At 31.9% G+C, this 25,776-nt stretch overlaps 1 long non-coding RNA gene across 1 annotated transcript; it reads right to left on the bottom strand.

Moving 5' to 3' along the window:
- Window positions 1–2,825: 2,825 nt before the first annotated feature.
- On the bottom strand, window positions 2,826–25,550 carry LOC145291986 (uncharacterized). The gene is made up of 2 exons (XR_013869519.1): window positions 25,084–25,550; window positions 2,826–3,110 (listed from the first exon to the last, which is right to left on the bottom strand). It is a non-coding gene; the product is annotated as an uncharacterized LOC145291986 (long non-coding RNA).
- Window positions 25,551–25,776: the final 226 nt, after the last annotated feature.

Consider the following 25,776-nt stretch of genomic DNA (forward strand, 5'->3'; position numbering starts at 1 on the left):
TTTAAAAAAAATGCAACTCATGAATCATTAGTATCATTTTAAAAAAATGCAACTCATGAATCATTAGTATCATTTAAAAAAAATGCAACTCGTGAATCATTAGTATCATTTAAAAAAAATGCAACTCATGAATCATTAGTTTCATTTAAAAAAAATGCAACTCGTGAATCATTAGTATCATTTAAAAAAATGCAACTCATGAATCATTAGTATCATTTAAAAAAAATGCAACTCATGAATCATTAGTATCATTTAAAAAAAATGCAACTCATGAATCATTAGTATCATTTAAAAAAAATGCAACTCATGAATCATTAGTATCATTTTAAAAAAATGCAACTCATGAATCATTAGTTTCATTTAAAAAAAATGCAACTCGTGAATCATTAGTATCATTTAAAAAAAATGCAACTCATGAATCATTAGTTTCATTTAAAAAAAATGCAACTCGTGAATCATTAGTATCATTTAAAAAAAAATGCAACTCATGATTCATTAGTATCATTTTAAAAAAATGCAACTCATGAATCATTAGTATCATTTAAAAAAATGCAACTCATGAATCATTAGTATCATTTTAAAAAAATGCAACTCATGAATCATTAGTATCATTTAAAAAAAATGCAACTCATGAATAATTAGTATCATTTAAAAAAATGCAACTCATGAATCATTAGTATCATTTAAAAAAAATGCAACTCATGAATCATTAGTATCATTTAAAAAAAATGCAACTCATGAATCATTAGTATCATTTAAAAAAAATGCAACTCATGAATCATTAGTATCATTTAAAAAAAATGCAACTCATGAATCATTAGTATCATTTAAAAAAATGCAACTCATGATTCATTAGTATCATTTAAAAAAAATATTAAAACAGATATCATCAAACTACTGCCATTGAGACAAATAGGGTTTGCTACATTTTTTTGTGACCCGTGAGTACAAAAAAGAAAAAAAACAACAACAACAACAATTATTATTATTATTATTATTATTATTATTATTATTATTATTATTTGGATATCATCGACAAAGTATATTTACTTTTTTAATATTATCTGAAATTTTATTTTCGTTTGTAGACAAAAGCAAGAAAATTATTGAAAAGTTTGAAATTTGAAAGTAGAACAAATTCTGTGTTCTTTAATGCATATCAACACCTTTTGAAGACATACAATATCCATTGGAAACTATTTATTGAACAGAAGTTGCTATTGCACCTATGGCTGGGAAGTTCATATCTTTTCCAGTGGTATCATTATAGCGTAAGTGGATGCAATAGATTTGATAAGATTTAAGCTAGTTCCATAGTCAGTCATTATCCGCAATATCAGGCAAGATATAGGCAGGCTCGTTCCACAGCAGACATCCTAACTGTAATCTCAGAGCGTATATACCATTCACTGGATAAAGCGGGGGAGGGTAGAGTGGTAGCTCTGGGTATATCTAAGGCTTTTGACAGGGTATGGCATGAGGGTGTCAGAAAAATCAGATCATACGGTATCACTGGAAGAATACATAACATAATTAGATCCTTCTTAGATAAGAGAAAAATCCAGGTTGTCCTTGACAGTCGTACATCTAAACAATATGATATAAATGCGGGAGTGCCTCAAGGGTCTATCCTTGGACCTCTGTTATTCCTAATATTCATAAATGACGTCCCGGACAAAATTGTCTGTGAGATGGGTATATATGCTGATGATACCACGCTCTATAACAGACACTACAGGAAAACAAATGAACACATATCTAAAGAAATGGCAGAAACATTAGAGGATGACCTCCGATCTGTAGTGGAATGCGGACAAAAATGAATGGTCACATTCAATGCTGCCAAGACTAAACTTGTTTCCTTCAATAATTACAATGGCCAATGACTCTTTATCTGAAAGTACATCTTTTAAACTCCTCGGCCTAACATTCACAGGAAACATGAGTTGGAACAATTACATTGAGAGTATTGCCAGGACCACTGCAAAGAAGGTGGGTTCTCTCTACCGTGCTAGAAAGCTACTAATGCCCGAAAGTATCCTATACCTCTATAAGGCCACCATTCGCCCATGTATGGAATATTGTTGTTATATTTGGGCTGGTGCATCTGCCACTAGTCTCTCGCTCCTAGATGAGGTTCAAAAGAGAGTAGCACATCTGATAGGTCCTGAACTGTCATCTAAACTTCAGCCTCTGTCCCATCGACGAAATGTTTCATCCCTCTGCCCGTTCTACAAGTACTTTGACAGTGAATGCTCTGACGAACTGCAAGCACTTGTACCCCCTCAACGTAAATACACCCAACAAACCCGACAAGCAGCTAAATCTCACCCCTTCATGGTAGAGATCCCTAGATGTAAGAAAGCCTTCTACTCCAGTAGTTTCTTCCCCAGAACTGCTAGACTTTGGAATTCCCTTCCGGGTCCCTACTTCCCCAACTGTACTGACATGCAGAAGTTCAAGTGCAACATGAACCGACATTTTGCTGCCCAACTCCCTACACAGTACTCCTGATGTTTATGTCCCTGATAGTAGCCCCCTACAACAAAGTGGCAATGTGCCTTGTTTGGGGTGAAAATGTAAAAAAACATTTTTTTAAATATCACATATGCCCCCTGATTTAGAATTTAAATAAGAGAGTGAAGAGAGAGTGAAGAGAGAAGTAAGAGAGAGGGACAGAAAGAAGAGAAGTGGGATAATTTTTTTTTTTTTTCATGTGATAAAAAGTACTGCGAGTTTTCAAATTTTAAATCCTGGGTAACACCAGGTTTCTCAACTAGTTCGAAAAAAATAAAAAAAATAAATTCGAAACTGATGCTGTGATGGGATAATTTTTATTGGTCCAAATTCATCCAATTCACAATCGCTCCTCTTCTCTCATGCTACCCTCCCACCAACGCATTTCTGAACGTGTCTATCAAAGACTTGAGTACCACAACAGGAAGGAGAAGTGCCGATTTTGGTGGAGACTCGTCCCGCGCAGCAAATTTCATAGCGAGGACTGTAACTTGTGTAACCACAGCAGGAAGAAGGATCGTCAACCTTTTGAGCCACGTGACCGCTGCAGCAAATTTCCAACGTCGGGTCGTAATATTTCTGGTCACAAAACCCTGCAGATTAAAAGAAAGATTTGTAGAATTAAACGTTTAAAAGAAAAACAAACAATAAACATTTAATAGTTTTTTCTCCGCGGTTAATTGTATAATACAAATCAGTGGTACTTAATCTTTTTTGTCTTAGGTGATGCTATAGCAAACATCTAAATGACTACGTTAAACACAGTTCCTGATTTCAAAAAAAGAAAAACTAAAAGATTCATCTGCCTTACTTTTAATGCTGGGTTTATTTATGGTGTCTTTTAAATTCAATAGAAATCCTCCTAAATTTGCTGATGAGGAGACCGTGCTTACCAAAAAAAACTATATATAATTGTTCTACATAACTTCATGTATACTACAATAAAAAGCACGGATTTCCGAAACGATCGTACAGATAATTGATTTTGTTGTTGTTCCTTCTTATGAAACTGATTTTTAATTTGATTAAAATTTGATTTTTGAATTTTAAAAATTTTTTTAAATTTTTAAATTTTAAATTATAAACCACATTACTTAATATTGAATTAGCTCTAGGACATTTAACTATCGAGCTTATTATATATCTAAATTACAACGAGCACTTTCTATTTCCTGTATTTTAATTAAACTAGTAATTTCACTGTTACATTAAAATACACTTAGCTCTTTAAACTATTGTTCTAATCTCCTTTAAATTATATATATATATATATATATATATATATATATATATATATATATATATATACATATATATATATATAAAATATAATTCTTGGTTTGTTATAGGTGAATAAAATCATATTTCTACGTTATCAATTTATTTGAAATTTTCAGACAACCCATCTTTAGAGTCGAGGGATGTTTTTATGTTATTAAAATAAATTTACCTCGCGAATTATTAAAATATTAAATAAAATAAATATATTTTTTTAACTGTTAGAGCGAACCTGCTTTGTTGATAAAACTGAACTTCCGGTTCGATTCATTTCACAGCCACGAATTGACGAAAAAGAAGTAGATTTCATTTTCTGTTTACTTGATAAGTAAAAAAAAAAAAAAAAAAACATAATTCATTTGTTTATCTTCCAAATTTGTTAATTTACACATTTTTTCTTTATTATATAAGGCCAAAAAAAAAAAGTTTGTTGCTTGCTTTTTGAGTTTTTTTTTTTTTGTTTTTCGATATAAAATTGGTTGGTAAAAGTACAGTTTTTTATTTGGTGCTAATGCAAAGAGTGGTCCGAGCTATTTTTTAAATCGTATTTCCAGGTTTAATTAAAATTTCATTATATTTTTTTTATTCAATTGTAAGGTTAAAATACACTCTCCCCTCCCCATGTTAAGAATAGCTTTTTAAATATTAACGTTATTATTACAACACGGATCAATCTTTGCATGAGTACTGTACTTTCACCTAACAATTTAATAAACAAAACATGGTACTTATGCAGAGAAAGTACCATAATAATATAATGATAGAATAATAACGTTATTTAGAAAGCCATTCTTAACATGGGGAGGACGTTTTGTTATTATTCTATACTTTCACCTAACAATTTAATAAACAAAAGATGGTACTTATGCAGAGAAGGTACCGTGCTGAAATACCGCTATTAAGAAAGCTATTCTTAACATGGGAAAGGGAGAGTGTTCTGTAACTATTTTATATTTTCACCTAACAATTTAATAAACAAAAGATAGTACTTATGCAGAGAAAGTACCGTGCTGAAATAATACCATTATTTAGAAAGCTATTCTTAACATGGGGAGGGAGTTTTGCATCTATTCTATACTTTCACCTAACAATTTAATAAACAAAAATAGATAGTACGTATGCATAGAAAATACCGTGCTGAAATAATGTTATTTAGAAGACATTCTTAACATAGGGATGGTATTTTGTAACTATTCTGTCCTTTCACCTAACAATTTAAAAACAAAACATGGTACTTATGCAGAGAAGCTACCCCGCTGAAATAATGACGTTATTATTTAGAAAGCCATTCTTAACATTGGGATAGGGGTGTTTTGTAACTATTCTGAACTTTTACCTAACAATTTAATAAACAAAAGTTAAACTTAAGCAAACAAGGAACAGTACTGAATCATTAACATTATTTAGAAAGCCATTCTTAACATGGGGAGGGAGGATGTTTTCTAACTATTCTGTACTTTCGGTGCTGATGCAGAGAGTGATCTGCGCTATTTTTTAAATCGCATTTCCACGTGTAATTAAAGTTTTATGATATGTATTTTATTCAATTGTAAGGTTAAAGTACAGAATAGGTACAAAACCCGCTCCCCATGTTAAGAATGGCTTTTTAAATAATAACGTTATTATTTCAGCAAGGATCACTCTCTGCATGAATACCGATTAACGTTTTGTTCTTTGCTTTTTTTACCGTATTTTTTTTTTTTCAAGAAAACCTTTTTTTAACAAAGATTGAAAGTGCACGTTTTTTCTTTTTTTTTTACAGAAGTTGTTTATATATAAGAAAATATGAATGCTTATAAAGAAATTGGGTACTCGTGCACTTATTGATCCGTGCTGAAATAATAACGTTATTATTTAAAAAGCCATTCTTAACATTAGGAGAAGAGGGTGTTTTGTACCTAATCTGTACATTAACCTTACAATTGAATGAAAAAAACGGTAAATTTTTAGATTAGGTCCACCTCCACAATTTTCTTTTAAATGACGACTTTTGGAGGTTTTCGACTATGCTGAATACGGAAATCGCATTGAAATTTTGCAGAAATAAGTAGTTATCGAGATATTAAAAATTTGTATAATGTATTGTAATCTCTGGCAGCCGTCTTTTTTACACGCTTGCGCGCGTCATAAACAAATCTATGCGCATAACAAAGATGGCCGCCAAAGAATACAATGCATAAAACAACTATCTATATCTCGATAACTACTTATTTCTGCAAGATTTTAATGCGATTTCTGTCTTCAGCATAGTCGGAAACCTTTAAAAAGTCGTCATTTAAAACAAAATTGTGGAGGTGGACCTAATCTAAAAAAAATACCAAAAAACATAAAACTTTAATTAAGCTTGGAAATACGATTTAAAAATATAGCGCGGATCAGTAAGTACATTAGCACCCATTAATCGACTCACATGACCTTATTAACAAATATTATCAAAGGCAACATATGTTACTTTATTACCGAAATGGATATTTTTTTTTGTTTTTTTAATGCTAAATTTTTATTCGGCTCAAAAAACACAGCCTTTACTGTTATATTTGAAAATTACAAATGGCGGCAGACTGTGTTAACATATTAGGTTTGGGAAAATGAGTTAAAACTAAAAAAAACTATACAATATAGTGTTAAAAACCACTGAATACATGTCTGCCTATGTCACAGTAACATATATTGAGTGAGTTCCTGACAGTATTTTGTATAGTTTTTTTAGTTTTAACTCATTTTCCCAAAGTTAATGTGTTCAACAGTCTGCCACCATTTGTATTTTTCAAATGTACAGATAAACACTACATTTTTTCAAACCGATTAAACATTTTACACTAAATGAAAACACTAAAATCTTATCCAGTTAGGTAGAAAAGTAACTTATCTTGCCTTTGATAACATTTTTTTGTTATATTTATTTTTCAACAACTTTTTCGTTTCTGTGTTTAATAATACAAACCCGTTTTATTTACTATAACGTTTAGTCAGCTCAAAAAACAGTGTTTATCAGTGTATTTGAAAAATACAAACGGTGATGGACACTGTTGATGATGTTAAGTTTGAGAAAATGATTTAAAACTAAAAACTATACAACATACTATCAGAAACCCACCGAATATGTTAGCCTATGTCACAATAACATATAATCAGTAGGTGTCTTACACTGTTTTGTATAGTTTTTAACTGATTTTCCCAAACTTAACGTATTCAACAGAGTCCGCGACCATTCGTCTTTTTCAAATACATAGATAAACACTGCGTTTTTGAGCCGATTAAACATTTTACATTAAATAAAAACACTAAAAAATTATCCAGTTAGATAGAAACGTAATTTACCTTACCTTTGCTTTCATTTATTCGTTTTTGAACAACTTTTTCGAATCTGTGTATAGTAACACCCCCCCCCCCTTACCCAAATATTAATTAAAAACTCACATTTTTTAATACAATAAAAAAGAAAACTATTTAGCATTTCAATGGTTTAGCAACTTTCGGCTTAATCCACTGAATGTTGGTCGAGCGCAAGCCATGATTGATGGTAACTCCCGAAGATCCGGATCCAATTCTGCAAGATTACCATATTTTTTTTATTTTCGCCTTTTTTTTAAAACTTTTTGGAGTGGATTGCTGTACTAAGAATATAAGAAACATGCATTTCCTCTTTTTATTAGAATTTTCCATTACACGAAATTAAGCCACAGCAACGCGTGGCAGGGTACAGCTAGTATATATATATATATATATATATATATATATATATATATGTGTGTGTGTGTGTGTGTGTGTGTGTGTGTGTGTGTGTGTGCATAATATCTATCTATTTATATATATATATATATATATATATATATATATGTATATATAATATATGTGTATATATATATATATATACCAGCTGTACCCTGCCACGCGTTGCTGTGGCTTAATTTGGTGTAATGGAAAATTCTAATAAAAAGAGAAAATGCATGTTTCTTATATTCTTAGTACAGCAATCCACTCCAAAAAGTAAAAAAAAAAAGGCGAAAATGAAAAAAAAAAATGGTACCCTTGCAGAATTGGATCCGGATCCTCGGGAGTTACTGTCAATCATGGCTTAGGCTCGACCAACATTCAGTGGATTAAGCCGAAAGTTGCTAAAACGTTGAAACGCTAAATAGTTTTCTTGTATTCAAAAATGTGAGTTTTTAATTAATATTTGGCTAAGGGGAGGGGTTACTATACACAGATGCAAAAAAGTTGTGCAAAAACGAATAAATTAAAGCAAAGGTAAGGTAAATTACGTTTCTATCTAACTGGATAATTTTTTAGTGTTTTTATTTAATGTAAAATGTTTAATCGGCTCAAAAACGCAGTGTTTATCTATGTATTTGAAAAAGACGAATGGTTGCGGACTCTGTTGAATACGTTAAGTTTGGGAAAATCAGTTAAAAACTATACAAAACAGTGCCAGACACCTACTGATTATATGTTATTTTTACATAGGCTAACATGTTCGGTGGGTTTCTGATAGTATGTTGCATAGTTTTTTAGTTTTAAATCATTTTCTCAAACTTAACATCATTAACAGTGTCCGTCATCGTGTATATTTTTCAAATACACTGATAAACACTGTTTTTTGAGCCGACTAAACGTTATAGTAAATAAAACAGGTTTGTATTACTAAACACAGAAACGAAAAAGTTGTTGAAAAATAAATATAACAAAAAAATGTTATTAAAGGCAAGATAAGTTACTTTTCTACCTAACTGGATAAAATTTTAGTGTTTTTATTTAGTGTAAAATGTTTAATCGGTTCGAAAAAATGTAGTGTTTATCTGTATATTTGAAGAATACAAATGGCGGCAGATTGTGTTGAACACGTTAAGTTTGGGAAAATGAGTTAAAACTAAAAAACTATACAAAATACTGTCAGGAACTCACTCAATATATGTTACTGTGACATAGGCAGATATGTATTCAGTGGTTTTTAACAGTATTTTGTATAGTTTTTTAGTTTTAACTCATTTTCCCAAACCTAATATGTTAACACAGTCTGCCGCCATTTGTAATTTTCAAATATAGCAGTAAAGGCTGTGTTTTTTGAGCCGAATAAACATTTTACATTAAAAAAACAAAAAAATTATCCATTTTGGTAATAAAGTAACATATCTTGCCTTTGATAATATTTGTTATACATTTATTTTTTGACAACTTTTTCGAATCTATATGTACAGTAGTACAAACCCAATAAAAACACTAAAAATTATCCAATTAGGTAGTAAAGTAACTTATCTTGCCTTTGAAAATATTTACTTGTTATATATTTGTTTTTGTTGATAACTTTTTTAAGTGTTTGTGCAAGTACAAACCCAAAGGTGTATTTTTCTGTCTAATTTTATTTTTAGTACTGCGCTTAAATTTAAATTTCACGAATTCCCTCCCCACGTTAAGAATGGCTTTCTAAATAATGTTAATGCTTCAGTACTATTCCTTGTCTGCTTAAGTTTAACTTTTGTTTATTAAATTGTTAGGTGAAAGTCCAGAATAGTTACAAAACACCCCTATCCCCATGTTAAGAATGGCTTTCTAAATAATAATGTCATTATTTCAGCAGGGTAGCTTCTCTGCATAAGTACCATGTTTTGTTTTTAAATTGTTAGGTGAAAGGACAGAATAGTTACAAAATACCATCCCTATGTTAAGAATGTCTTTCTAAATAACATTATTTCAGCACGGTATTTTCTATGCATACGTACTATCTATTTTTGTTTATTAAATTGTTAGGTGAAAGTATAGAATAGATGCAAAACTCCCTCCCCATGTTAAGAATAGCTTTCTAAATAATGGTATTATTTCAGCACGGTACCTTCTCTGCATAAGTACTATCTTTTGTTTATTAAATTGATAGGTGAAAGTATAAAATAGTTACAGAACACTCTCCCTTTCCCATGTTAAGAATAGCTTTCTTAATAGCGGTATTTCAGCACGGTACCTTCTCTGCATAAGTACCATGTTTTGTTTATTAAATTGTTAGGTGAAAGTACGGTACTTATGCAGAGAGTGATCCGTGCTGAAATAATAACGTTATTATTTAAAAAGCCATTCTTAACATGGGGAGGGGAGGGTGTTTTGTACCTAATCTGTATTTTAACCTTACAATTGAATTAAAAAAAAACATATAATAAAACTTTAATTAAACGTGGAAATACGATTTAAAAAATAGCACGGACAACTCTCTGTATTAACACCAAATATTATTTACGCACGTCATCAATCCATAAAATTTCTTCGAAAAAAACCTGTACTTTTACCAAACAATTTATAATGTTAATAATAAAAAGAAATTCATATTTTCTTATATCGAAAAATAAAAAAAAAACAAAAAAAAACAAAAAAACGACTTTGACTCAAAAAGCAAGCGACAAACTTTTTTTTTTGCTTGATATAATAAAAAAAAAATGTTTAAATTAAAAAATTTGGAAGATAAATAAATGAATTATGTTTTTTTGTTTGTTTTTTTTTACTTATTGAGTAAACAGAAAATGAAATCTTCTAATTCGTTTCGTCAAATCGTGGTGTGTGAAATGAATCGAACCGGAAGTTCAGTTCTATCAACAAAACAGGTTCGCAATAACGGCTTACGAAAAATATTTTTATTTTATTTAATGTTTTAATTATTGGTGATGTAAATTTATTTTAATAACATAGAAACATCCCTCGACTCTAAAGATGGGTTGTCTGAAAATTTCAAATAAATTGGTAATGTAGAAATATGGTTGTATCAACTTTGAACGAACCAAGAATTACATTTATAAAAGAGGCCGGAAAGCCAGGCTTGGAGAACAGCTCGGCAAAAAGACAAAAAGGAAAAAGGCAAATTGAAGGATCGCACAGATCAAAAACATAAAAAACATAACATCGAACCCAGAGATATAGTACTCCTTAAACAAAACAGATATAATAAACTAACTCCAGTATACCACTCAACACCATAGACAGTAGAACAATGCAGAGGGGACTCCACAAGTATAAGGCAAGGCACCAAACTAATCTTAAGACACACGTCGTAACTGAAAAGAATCCCCAAAGATAGTACCCGTCAACAAATAGAAGATGATGATTTCCCTTTAAGTGAAGACCTGGGAAGACAGAAGGAACATGAGCGAAAAAGCGAGGAAGAAGAAACGGAAGAAACGGACCTCCCGATCGCCCTCAGATGAGCAAGACGCCATATAAGAAAACCCCAAGCAGCAGTTCAGAGGATGAGGAAAGCAATCTGAATACAAAGGAAGGGGCAGATGTGATATCGGATATGACGTCACGAGAAGGAGTATAAATAGAACTCATTCAGAGAAGTTCAGGACTCTTCAGCAAATAGCTTCTTTTTTTTTTTTTTTTTTTTTTACACAGTGATCACCACTTATCAAGGCCCAGAAGCCACTCAGGGATAAGGGTTATTGCAAGTACATTACGTTAGTGTGGAGATTTGACGAAGTGTTTACTTAAGGGGGCGGTTCATTAGGAATTTGTTAACTTGAAGACATCCAAGTTGTAGTCCGGAGGGAAGCAGGCAGACGGAACAGAGATCCACAGGCGTGCAGTTCTAAGAAAGAAGCTTTGTTCATGGAATCCGCATTTTGATTTAGGCACAAATATAAAGTGGGGGAAATTTTTCACAGTGGATTCAGCTAGACGGGTGTTTTTTGTGAAAGATTGGCGAGGGGGGACCAGAGATTGGAGTTCAGACGAGCACCTGCCATGGAAATAACGATAAAACAAGGATAGGCTCGCAACGTCTCTTCTGTGGGAGAGAGGTTGCAGGGTAGAAAAAAGGGCATCCCCCACTAAGCCACTAAGTCTATTTTGTACTCTGTCAAGGCAGGATAGGCTGTTTTTAGCAGCTCCTGCCCAGCTATGGCAACAGTATCTCATCCTTGGACGTACTTGGCTTTTATATAGATAGAGAATTGCATCAGTAGTGAGATATCTTCTGGAGCGGTAGAAGGATCCCACGATCTTTCCAGCGACCTTGGCAACAGACTTGATGTACGTGTTCCATTTCAGATCAGGAGTAAAGGTCAAATCCAGAAGCTTGTCAAAACACGGGGCCTCACCCAGACGAGAGCCATCCATCACAATTGATGCGAGATGGGGATCAGAGCGTTGATGATATAAGGATATGAGTTTGGTTTTGGATGCATTACAGGTAACCAGCCACATCTTCCCCCACTGAACCACGCGCTCGAGATCAGAGGAGAGAGAATCAGAGAGAACTTTGTCATTTACAGCCTTTGATGTGTTGCCAGAGATGGTCGTGTCATCAGCATAGATGTCAACGAATGATTTAAGTATGTGTTTAGGGAGGTCATTGATGTAGATCAGGAAGAGAGTTGGGCCCAGGATTGACCCCTGAGGGACTCCAGCATTTATATTGCAGGACTCCGATTTTTGTCGATCTACTACTACTCTTATGAGCCTATCGGAGAGAAATGATTTAATGATTGAGAAAACATTTCCAGTTATACCATAGCTGGAAATCTTGTGAAGTAGACCCTTATGCCATACCTTGTCAAAGGCCTTTGATATGTCAAGAGCAATTGCCCTAGAAAGGAAGCCTTTGTCAAGAGATTAACTAATCCTGTGAGATATAACCGTCAGCACATCTGCGGTAGATCTTGCAGAGCGGAAACCATATTGTGTGTCACTAAGAAGGTTATTCCTGTTGAGGTGGTTGACTATTTCTCTATTTAATATGGATTCCAGCAACTTACTCATGACACACAGGAGACTTATTGGTCTGTACTGAGAGGGAGATGACTTATCACCTAAATTCTTAAATACAGCGCAAACTGATGAGGTCTTCCAGGGAGTCGGAAAGCACTTCTCCTTAAGGCATCTGTTCCTTTCTTTACTTTTCCAATAACTAATCAATGGAGAGACCAATCAGAAGTACCTAACTCCTTAAAAAAAACAGGGTCTAAGGGAAAAAGGAGATAATGACAAGGGTCCCCTGTCTTCCAATCAAATGACCATAACCAAAAGAAATAAATTAAAGATGGCAAAAACGAATTATAGCAGTTAGTGAAAAAAGGATGATAAGGAACAAACCATAGTTTGTTACGCTGAATTTCGGTTCAACACATTCGACCAGATTTCATTCTAATTCCTCCTAGCTCACCATTAGAAAAATCATTGAACTTCAAAAGAAAGAAATTCGGGAAAATCAGTAAATACAAAAAAGAAAAGAAATCCCGTATTTTTTCAACAACATCAACGTTCCAAAGTGCATGAACAATATGAAATTGACATTTGTCATTTTTACGCAATACTCATACAGAAAGACTAAAAAGAAATGATAGATACGACTTATCATAAAAAACATTATAAACATTTATTTTGTACGAAATTCCAATATTTTGTAGTTAGAAATAAAATATATTTTAATTATAAAAAGGGTAGTTTTCAATTACTAAAATCAACCAATACCACAAATAGTGACCCCCCTCCCCTCCCCGACGTTCAACATTGCAACCAAAACAACAAATGATGATCTCCAATGTTTATAACTATAAATGGTAATTTCCGATTTCCAGCATACCCAACTACATATATAATAGATGCGAGATTGCAACCTTCCAGTCGCTAGATCACTGTAAATCGACATTTAATAATGTCTATGCGTTATAAATGTTTTCACTTGAATATCGTTGTGGTTGATGGTGGTCATGTGGTTATGTTCTTTGCAAATAGAGACAAAAATGGCTTTGTTGCAGGGTTTGAATCCCACGACCAGCAGTAATTGTAACTTTGTGCACTGATGATTTCAGAAGGATTAAAAGGTATTAAAAATAATTATATATATATATATATATATATATATATATATATATATATATACTAGCAGTACTCATGTACCGGCGTTGCCCGGTGGAAGTACTACACAAAGTTAGAACAGAACAGATTTGGTAAAGGATCTTCTCCCCATAAAACAAATTAAGCCACAGTTATTAGGAGTGTGGGGGGGGGTATTGTCAGCTCTTGAAAATAGCAGGTACTGGTAGTTGTGGCCAAAATGAGATCATCTGGTTTCCACTGTCAGGCATTGTCTTGTCATGGCAGGTAGTGGAAGCTGTCATTGTCAGCACTGATGTTTACTGGCAATAAGTGCTGGTTTGGGGCAATTACTTGCGAGTACTGGCATTTACTAGTGGGCACTGACTGCCTTTGCAATTGCCAATCACTGGCGCCCATGGTGGTTAGTGTTGTTTTGAGGCAGTTACTTGTGTTTACTGATAAACACTGGCTGCCTTTACAACTATCGGTTTTGGTGTTAACTGTCGACCATGACCAGTATCTCAATTAAACTGCTTCGAAATGAAATTGTCTGTCCTCAATAGTGAGCACTGGCATTTTGAAGCAATTTATTAGTGGACATGGTTTCCTCTGCAAGGATCAGCGATTGTCATCACTATCTATCATGACTAGTGTTGAGCCCCATTGAACTGCTTTGCATTGAAATCATCTGTTTTCAATTGTCTTGCACTGTCTACCATTGTCGGTTACTGTCATTAAGTGGAAGGCACTGTTGATCACTGGCGGTCATGATTGTCATTGGCAGTAATTGGTGATCAATGCTCTTTTAAGGTTGATTTTTGTCACTTCTTGACAGGGGCAGGCACTAGTGGGAAAATTGCTTCATTGCAATTGTTATCCAGTGGTGGGCACAATCATCCATGGTCAGTACTCTTTTAAGGTGGTACTGTCACTTCATGGCAACAGACGGACACCACTGTTTTATGCAGAATACTAACAAAATACTATTTTAAGTTATGATGCTTGTTAAATGTATTTTATACGGTATCGTTTGTGTGTTAAAATATTAGTTGAAAGTACAGAATAGTTTTTAAAAATCTCTCACCTCACAGGTTAGAAATGGGTTTCTAAATAATAATGTGATTATTTTATAACAGTTTGTATTCTGCAAAAGCATTTGTTAAATGATAAATGCATGAATATATTTTTATGAAGAAAAATATGTAATGTACTGTGTATATGAAATAATTTTGGTGACCAAAATAGGATGTTTATTTTTCGAAACTTGGAAATGTTGTGATGTCACTTCTTGAAGTTATTATTTTTGTTAGCGTCAGGTTGTTTAGTTCTAGTTAGCTTTTTGTAACTGTTCAAAAATTTCCTTAATCTGATATTCTCTTAATGTAATAAACATATGCTTCATGTAATAGATAAAATTGGAAATGGCAGACGAAACCTGGTTCAGTTAACCTCCAAAGAATGAATTGTTTTTATTTTAGACATTATTCGTCCAGAGCAAAGTCGATCAAAAACATATCAACTTTGTGAGTGTTTGTTTTGTAGTTTTTGAGTTTGTAAATACATACAACTGCCTTTTATATAATGTTTTTTTAATGCAGTTTTACTGTTAAAAGCACTTTTATGAAATCTTTATCGACAATACTTTTAAGTAAAGAGAATGAGGTCTCAAGGATCTCATTGAAACCATCCCTGCCTGATTCCTCCCTTCTGCACTATTAAGTGGTGTCGCAGACAAGAAGTTTTCTATTTCAGAAAAGAAAAATTGTCTGAGTTTTGTCTTTTAGTCACAGCAAATTGTTCCATTATTGCCCTAGAGAAAGTGACGTAATAGCTAATCAAATTGTGTTTTTTTGCTTTTTTTTTCTTGATTACGGTCATAAAATGAAATTGGCGAATGCCCAAATGATAGTTGCCAACTTCATTTTATGGCAGTAATTGCAAAAGCTTTGCAATCAAACATTAATTAGTACTCGCGACCTTCTCACAAATTACATCTTGCTGTTTCCAAGACAGTGCGCCAGAAAATTGCAGTGCAAAATAGAATTCAAATATCACTGTCTGTTATAAATTTCATTTAAAATCTTTCTAAGCTGCAGTTGTACAATTGCTATGAGTATTAATATGTGTGCTCAGTGATGGGCACAAGTATGGTGATATCTTCTTTACGCCTGGGACCAACTCCTCGATTGTATGTCCTAACACATGTATAAATCCTAGTACCGAGAAATATTATGAAAAATCAGTTTGAATATGATTGTTTGACCCTACAATTTAGATAACCACTCCTGCTCATCACCCCTACATTGCATGCAACTGTGTGTGATATCAATTCACTATATAGACTACAAACTTTATGTGTCTTCCAGGTGCAAATATTTAATAACGTTATAAATACTTATAAAAAAAGAATACAATACTTTTTAAATTTTTTTTATGCAGGATGCGTAAGACTGTGCTGAAATAATAATGTTATTATTTAGAAAGCCACACTTAACATGGGAGGGGGGCGTTTCAGAATTATTCTGGATTTTCACCTAACAATTTAATGAACAAAAGATACAGTAAAAATTGAATTTAACTTGAAACCCCTATTTTAAAAATAGCAGTTTGTAAACTGCAAAAGTACTAATAAATCCGTATTTTGTACCCAATTTTAAATCATCTTTACATAAAATGTATACATGTATTTCACATATAAAGTAATGATATTATGAGATTTTTAAAAATTACACCTAAACAGCATTTAAGCTGACATATTAAACTTTGATTTTGTATTAGCAAACTTTTCATTTAGCTGTGCATGTTACTTTGTTACGGTTTATTTTTTACAAAATTATGTAGTCCCATCCAGACAACTGGTAATATGGAAACATTTTTCAATTATGACCAAAAAATCAAAATCAGCAAGAGCTATAACTTATATTTGTAATTGAAAAATATAAAAGAGATTGTCTCCCTTACAAATGAAATTTTATTTCTTTATAAGTTTTAAAAATGTGTAAACAAATGAAAAATAGAATAAATTCTCTACATCCCAGGCAACGTCGGGTATGTACAGCTAGTAATCTAATTATGAGACAACTTCATGAGTGTGGGTGTTTCTTCTCTTGACTTAATTTCGATAATTATACATCTTTATTTATTATTTATCGAATATTTACTGAAATAAAAAATGTAATAGTGTAAAATAAAAAACATTTTTTAAACCCTATTTCAAGTTTCAGTAATGTTCACTCTCTTCTCCTTTTCGTTCACACACAAGATTGACACAACATAACACACCTTACCTGCATTCATCACGTAATCAGCATCCCACTCTAATTATCGGCTTGTTTGATGACTTTAGTTTTAATTCATTATTTATAAATTTAAGATTTTAAAAACATTTGAAGTGTTTACGAAATTAAAAAAGAAAGAAAAGAAAAAAAAAGACAGTAAATGTATCCTGGGCAACACCGGATAGGTATAGTTAGCATATTATAATACAGCTCCTTTCATAAAATGTACACAAAAAGTTGTAATCTAGGTATAAAAATAAGACAAAATAAAAATTTTTTAAACCGTTACATAAGCTAGCATAATATATCACTATCCCCCAGACACACACCTAACAAAAAAGAAGATAATACCTGGAAGGATGATATTATAACGACAGAACATATACTACACTATCTCCTCAAAAGAGGAAGTAATGTCTCATAAGATGGTATCATTACAACAAATACTAAACCAACCCTCTCTAAATTGAACATTGAAAGACAATAGATTAGTCTGAAATGTATAGTTTGTACTTGTCATTGTAATAGTACAGTTTGGGCATCAAACAGACAGATACTAAATTTTCATCAGTAATAGATTGAAGATTCTATGTTGATTGTTATCTGACATTTTATTCTGTATCTATAATATATATATATATATATATATATATATATATATATATATATATATATATATATATATATATATATATAGTATATGCTAACCATCGACCCCAGCACTTTCCAGTGTTGTGTGTATTTTTTTAAAGTGGATCCAGTCCTAAGAGGTCTTCATTCCAGGTTAATTGTGTGTCAATAGAGATGCCGTCATCTGTGTGAAAATGATGAGGAGACTGTCAAAAATTTGAGTGATGTTAAAGCACTGGGATCACCACAATAAAATGACCTTGTGTCATATCTTGCTGATTGACTCTGCTTTGCATTCAATTCTTCTTCTTCTTCTTCGTCATCGTCGTGGTTTGGCATGTCTTTTACAATGGATCCAAAGTATTCAGACGTGACTGATCTATGGCCATTTGTTGTAAATCGATATCCAAAGATGATTATGGAGAATTGACAGGAAGGTGATACAAGGCGTCTGTCACGACCTGCTGTTCACCGGAGATATGTCTTATAACTTATGAAACAAAATCCGAGTAGTAAGTTTCAAAAGGAGAATATTTATCTGGCTTAGAATGCAGTACAAATGCAAGTAGATAGTGATCAATGTAGATTACAAATTAACGAGTGAATGCTGAAAATGTTTCACTGTCAGATATGCTGTGACATTTTCCTGCAGGTTTCAGTCATCTAAAAATATATGTAAGAGATTGTAGCTGTTATTGGTGCTTATTTTGTTCATTCATGCCAATTAATACCAGTAAAGAAATCAGAATTCAAAACTGAGGATAAAAAATCACTAATGAATACTCTTGATGTGATTGAGGAAGATAATAGTCATATTACACCAAATGAAACTGATTCTCAGAATGAAAATACATTTGATGGTGATCATTAAGAGTAAAAAAGTAAAATCAATATGAAATTCTTTTTTTGAGTACATGATCAGGGATGAAGATGAAGAAAAGTGGAAAGAAACATAAAAAATTACAAATCTAAACAAACGGGAAAACATAAGGAATGATATGAAGGGGGTGAAGAAATAATATGTGTTAATTGAGATCAGCTTGTTACAATTAGAAGGAACTACTTGATTTAGAAAATGCTATAATGCTAACCGCACCGCAGATCAGGAAATGCCAGGTTGTTGTGAATCAGAGATAGAGAAAGAGTTAAATAACTTGATTAATAATGACATTTTGAAGTAGTTCACTTGGAAAATATTTTTTCTGGGTAATATCTGAAAAATTACAAAATATGTGAAAATCAACTAAATCATTTTTCCATCTGCAACAGAGAGTTTATTTGGCATATTTGATGGCAGCCTGATGTCGTGGAGGTTGCAATCTATTGATATAACAGCAACATTTTTACAAGAATATCCTTTGATAAGATAGGTATTTCTATGCTTACCTAATAATATCTGTAAAAAATAATGAGATTAGGTATCTTAAAATATGCACCTATGATCTTTGTATTATTTTTGGTTAATTTTGGCTTTTGTGGCAATCTTTGTTATTTTTATTTATTTTTTTTTTTCAAAAAGCATTACAGGAAAACTGAAGGAATATTTAAAGTTAGCATGCAAGAAAATGGATTATTTAAATATCTGGGATTTGAAGCTTTACAAACTACAAAAGAGAAGGAAATAAAGAAGAATCTTACATTTCGACTATTACATTAATTAGCATAATAGAAGAAAAACAGATGAATTGACTGCAGATGAGTAAGTTGACAAATGATGTGGATTGCTTCGGAAATCAGACCAAATATTAAGTTATAAAAACTTGTCTTATGAATAATACAGGAAAAATGCCACAGGAGAAAAATACCATTAATGATGGGGCGATTCCAAAATTTATACCAATCCCAATACAATTACCGATTATGTTCTAAAATTCTGATTCTGATATAATTACCAATTCTGATTCTTTTTAAATATTTAATTATAGATTTGTTGTTTTTTTATTTTTTGTAATGTTTGTATATATTTTTACAAACTTAAGAAACACACTATATTATACGAGATCTTTCTAAATATTTTTACTGAATTGTTTTCCTTGTAAATAATTGAAATTTGTGGGAGGACTGAAGATTTATTTCTTTTTTAAAACAAAACTAATTAGCATTAGTCCGCCTTTAGATGACAAAATGATATTTGATTTTTTCATAAACAATTGAAAATAGTCTGCGATTGGTAAGTAAAATAAGTAGCCAGTATGAGAACAGAATAGTTAACAAAACCCTCTTCCCACCTTAAGAATGGGTTTCTAAATAAGAATGATGTTATTATAGATAACAGATCTCTTCATGAGATTAGAAAATCTCATGAGGAGAGTAGGGGGTGTTTTTTTAGTAGATTGATTTGTTTTACTGTAAAAATAAAAATAAAATACAGACGACGACGACGATAATAATAGTAGTAGTAGTAGTAGTAGTAGCAGTAGCAGTGGCAAATTTATAGATTAACGGCCTCAACTAAATCATCCCCAAGGAGATTTTACTTTTTAAGTTGATTACGTTTGAACGCCTTGAAAAAAGTCATAGAAAGAAAAATAATTTAACTTACAAGGGGAAATCAAAGAATTAACGTAAAATGATTATCATTTTCTGGCCATTCTAACTTTTTAGAAATGTTCAAAGTTTTTAAAAAGTTGTAAAAAGCGCATTGTTATGGGGTGAGCACTCTCGTACAGGTCCGTCAAAATAAGATATCATTAGATATTATTAGAGCTCTGTTCCTATGTTAATTCACCCAAAAAGAAAAATACGATTCTCCTTTTTTAGGTGATTACATGTAACCAGCTTAAAAACTTAGTGATAAAAATGAATAAAACAAAAAGTCAGTTTCACAAATAAATTTAACGTAAAATGATCACCCCTTTCAGACCAGACAGAACATGTAGCCATTGTTTGAAATCTTAGCCATGTTAAAGTTCCTGATCAAACTTTAATATGAAATGTCATTGTTAAAAATCATAAAAACATGCTTCCTTCCTACTACTAACCCTAAGTTCAGGTGACAATATGAAAAACGTGTAGTTTTTTTTTTTTTTTAGTTTTGTTGGTCGGATTAGTTTGGGTTAGTTGTTAAAACTTTAGTTAACTGCCCTAAAAAGTTAGAATGTTCCAAAATATTACATTATATTTATATGCGCAACTATCCCCCCTACTATAAATTATAAATTAATAATTTGTTTGTTTTTTTTTTCCTAAAAAATTAAAATCTAATTTTTGTAGGGAAGTGCGGTACTTTTATGTAAATATATATATTTTTTAATTTGACAAACTTTTGAATACATTGTATCAAAGATTTTGATAAACTCATTGCATGATTTTAAATCTATATTTTTCACTTGTGCTTTTTTTTTTTTACTTCAATGAAAATAGCTATTTTAGTTTTAACAATTGAATGTTTCCAAATTCTCCATTAACTGAAAATCGATTTAATTAATTTTAAAGGGAAATAAACATTAGGTTTAAAGAATTTCCAACCAAAAAACAAAAACAGCGAAACATGAATTATATGAGAGGATATAGATGTAGTGACCATAAACACTTGTCAGGATCAAGACGGCGCTAGCAACAAAAAACAAATAAATAAAAATTGTGAACCCTTTGAAAGATGTCATATAGACGTTTAGCAAATACATGCAAAAATAAATTTTTAACATTTCAAAAGGACACGATTGAAATCTAGAATATTTATTTTGTTTACCATAATTTACCAAGGAAACAAATTAATTAGATTCAATGACTGAGAGTTAATGCTAAACTTGGGAATGAGATACCTAACCTGTGGTCCTCTGGCCCTTCGTCGTATGTTTTTTTTCATGCTTGCTTCATTTTTTATTGCAAAATCATTTTTTTTTAGATAAGTCTCAATTTTCACTACATCTGCAAAAGTTGAGATTTTTCTGATTCCCAATTCTGATTATTCATCCCAATCTTAATTAGATCGAGAAAAAGAGTGTTAAAATTTCCCAATTTAGGTGATCCAAAAAAAAACAATGTTGGCATGTTCAAATGCTACACATGCTAGCCTGATATCCAATTTATTGCTGGAAAAATAGTTGGACCATTCTGCTGCTCCAGAAAGTACCTGACTCCTGAAGGCAGGCCCTGTTTATGACAATCAGTTAAGAAAGTTCAAAAGCACTGTGGAAATTCCATGGTGACTTACCTACTGTTTTCTCTTATTTCTTATGATAAAAATATTTGTCAGCCACATACTTTTAAACAAAAATTATGAACGTTTGAATTTGTTTTGTTTTTTTATCATAAGAATTATAATATTGTTTTTAAATCTCTTTTTATCATAAAAATAATTTTTAGGTAAATACCTTTTATCGTTTTTAAATAAATCGAATTCACTTTGAAATCGATGACAATGACGATAGAATTCTATTTATGGCGTTTTATTCGATTTTGGAACAATTAATTTTAAAATGGGTAAAATCTTAATTTTTACAACAATCTACTCCAGATATTTCTCAATTTCGAATGATCAAACGATATCTTTTTAAATTAGAGTGAATTAGAGTGAATTAGAGTGAATTAGAGTGAATTAGAGTGAAAGGCCAAAATTTATAAAGCGATATGCAGTCTAATTTCAGTTTGATTTATGACCCAAAAATTGAACACAATAAATTAGTTTGAAACATCAATCTATTATAATATAAAATTCAAATCGTCTTGCTTGGGCGTTGAAACTGTCCATCCGGTTTACAGCTTCCGGTTGAAAAATTCTGCACATGTGTAAATAAATAAAAACAAAGCCATGAAAGCTATTTTTTAATCAACAATTGTTTTCGCATTTAAAATATGCAAATAAAAACAAAACTGTAAATGTCTTCTGTTTTTTTTGTTTTTTTTTTGCATTGGCATTTTATGAATTTTATTTGTATTTTTCATTGTGGGTTGGAATCGTTTTCAAAAAAACAAAACAAATATGTTTACGGTTTAACTATTTTAAAGTCTTTTAGATATACTGTAATTGACAGTTTAAAGACGTTAAAATTAATCAAATCAGCTTGCCCAGTCGTTGAAACCGTGTTAATAAAAAGAAACTACTTAACTATCAGCACAATAACATTCAACTTTTTTATAAATGGAACATAAAAAAAATACGTATAATAAGTAAGTGTTACCAAAGGCAATAAAAGTGACATCTCATAGTTAACCGGTTGGTTAAGAAAAAAACGAAGAAATTAAAACCATTTAACTGGTAAATCCTTTTTCAGGTCCCTTTAATTTTAAAAGTGTATTTCTCACTGTAATTGTACCCAAACACAATAGCAGTTATTTTTCTACGTATTTGCTTTAGTTTTTTACAATTTAAACTATTTTTAATTCTTTTATGTTGCATTAGATTCCATAATTGTCAGTTTAAAGACGTTAAAATTACTTACAAACGTTTATTAATACTTGAAGCTTATTTTTTTTTTTTTTTTTTTTTTTACATGGGTGTCACCACTTATCAAGGCCCAGAGGCCACTCAAGGATAAGGGTTAATAGGTATACATTAGTCATTGTGATTTTAGCATAGTAAACAGTGGGAATTTTGTAACTTGGATTACTTAGGGGGACGATTCAATTTGAACTTGTTCACATTGGACTTTTTTTTTTTTTTTCATAGGTATCACCACATTATCAAGGCCAAGAGGCCACTCAAGGATAAGGGTTAAAGAGTGTACAGTAGAAATTGGACAATATAATAATCATTAGTAATGAAAATTTGTTAAATTTGATAACTTATATGGAACGGCTCATCAAGAACTTATTTACGTTAGACTTGAACACAACCATATTGTAGTCAGCCAGAAAGCAGGAAAACGGAAGACAATTCCACAGGCGTGCAGTTCTAAGAAAGAAGCTTTGTTCATGGAATCTACGTTTAGGTTTAGGCACAGATAAAGAGTGGGGGGAATTATTGATAGTGTTTACAGCTAGACGAGTGTTTCTTGTGAAAGTTTGGCGAGGGGGGACCATAGATTGAAGCTCAGTCGAACACTTTCCATGAAAATAACGATACATCAGAGACAAACTCGCAACATCTCTTCTGTGAGATAGAGGTTGCAAGGAAGAGAAAAGGACATCTCCTACGAGGCTACGAAGTCTATTTTGAACTCTATCAAGGCAGGACAAGTCCTTTCTAGCAGCTCCTGCCCAGATGTGGCAACAGTATTCCATCCTTGGACGTACCTGGCTCTTATATAAATAGAGAATTGCATCAGCAGTGAGATATCTACTGGATCGATAGAAAGATCCCACCATTTTTCCAGCGGCCTTGGCAACAGATTTGATGTACGTGTTCCATTTAAGATCAGGAGTAATGGTCAAGCTTATGCAAACAATAGATTTTTTTAACTTATTAAAACGGGCAAAAGTTTTAGCCGTTGACATGATAAGTGTTTTATGCTATTCTTATAGAGTAATATACTAATCTCTATTAATTCCTAACTGTGCATCGAACGCATACCATAATATTTAGTCCGCTGCACCTTATAACAAAAAAATCACTAAAACATTCCTCAATTAATAATCTTGTATATGAAATCGAATGAAGATAATCACACACACACGCACACACACACACACACATACTGGGAGTATAATTAGGTTTAATGTTAAAACGACTGAGAGAAATCTATCTATATTTTTCCATTTTAATATACTTTCACACGAATGTTTTTGTTATGTAACATTATATCTATATATATGTGTGTGTGTGTGTGTGTGTGTGTGTGTGTGTGTGTGTGTGTGTGTGTGTGTGTGTGTGTGTGTGTGTGTGTGTGTGTTCTTGATCTATTTATGTAATTGTTAAAAATATTTTTTTCCGTCACGAGTATCGCGTTTACACATTAATTCTGTACTCACTATAGCTAGCTATAACATATACTGACCAAACGGGTCACGGACAGTCTAGTTCTTTATAACTATTGACACCAGATATTTTGCCATTACTTTTATTGGCGATCGCATAATATAATTCAAAAATAACTATAAAGCATTTCATGAAAGTGAAAAACAATGTTTTTTGAATAAAATAAATACGAAATCTGTATATACACTATTAAGAAGTCATCGTGTTTTTTTTATATCCGTTCGCACGCAAATAGAAACATATGATTGGTTTGCAAAAAAGGAATATGTAGAGTACACACTACTAAGGCAATCGTTTTTTGATATGTCAATACCAGTGTCCGAATTTCACGTAAATCTAAAGGGTTTTTTTTAACGGGATACATGTTCTAAAATATATATATATTTTATATATATATATATATATATATATATATATATATATATATATATGATACAAAGATATCTTTTTTTTATTCCTCAAAAGACTGGACATAAAGAGTATTCAACATTAGTTCAAACTGAATTATTTTGCTCATCATAATTTCTAATGTTTTTGGTCAATAAAAGTAATATGAAATACAATCATCGTAGATATTCATTTTCTCATGCAAAAACTGATTTTTTTTTTTTTTTTCACAAAACTTCACAAATATTTTTCTTCGTATTAGCTATGAAGCTTTATAAACCAGGTAAAGGTGGAATCGATATATGTATGAAAGCAAAAATAAAGTAGGAAACTCACTCCTGACGACAGACGAAGAGTTGATCACGATGAAAAGAAGGCACAGAATTGCAGTTGTCTTCAACATTTGGGAACGAGAAAGTCGTCGAAAGAAATAGAAGAATTTCAAGCAAAGGCAACAGACTCCCACCAGTTATAGTATTTTTGTGTATAAGTGTCCGGGTGTGACTTATTCAACGTGACGAAGGAGGATATGACATAACATGCATTGAAACTGTCTGGGAATGACGTCATGGCATACTAATTTACTTGGAAAAAAATACTCGCTGCCAAAATTTTGAATTGCACAATAAAGAATCCGTCAGCTGAGAATTGTCTTTGATATTCATTTACTTTGTTCATTAAATTGGCTGAAAACAAAGCGAGTCGTTTTATAGATGAACGATTTGAACATTTCAATTGGAAAAGTTGGAAAGGATTTACCGTTTGTGTTGTTTTGCCAAAATGGTTTGAAAGACAACGAAAGAGTAAAGACGTACACAAAATGGTGACGCCCAAATGTTATTGCAAAAAGATTACAAATTGTTTGCATTTCTTGAACAATTAGGCACTCTATTCGTGATGATTCATTTCCGAAGGACGTAATTATGACTTGTATTGTTTTATGGCATATCAACCCTTTAGTGTAATTTAGATCTATCAATGATGTATTGTATACGATCAGTTGAAGAAAGACCATTATTTTACCAAGAA

This window comes from Euprymna scolopes, chromosome 13, assembly GCF_053919585.1.
Source record: "Euprymna scolopes isolate OS-2025 chromosome 13, ASM5391958v1, whole genome shotgun sequence".
Lineage (NCBI taxonomy): Eukaryota > Metazoa > Mollusca > Cephalopoda > Sepiida > Sepiolidae > Euprymna > Euprymna scolopes.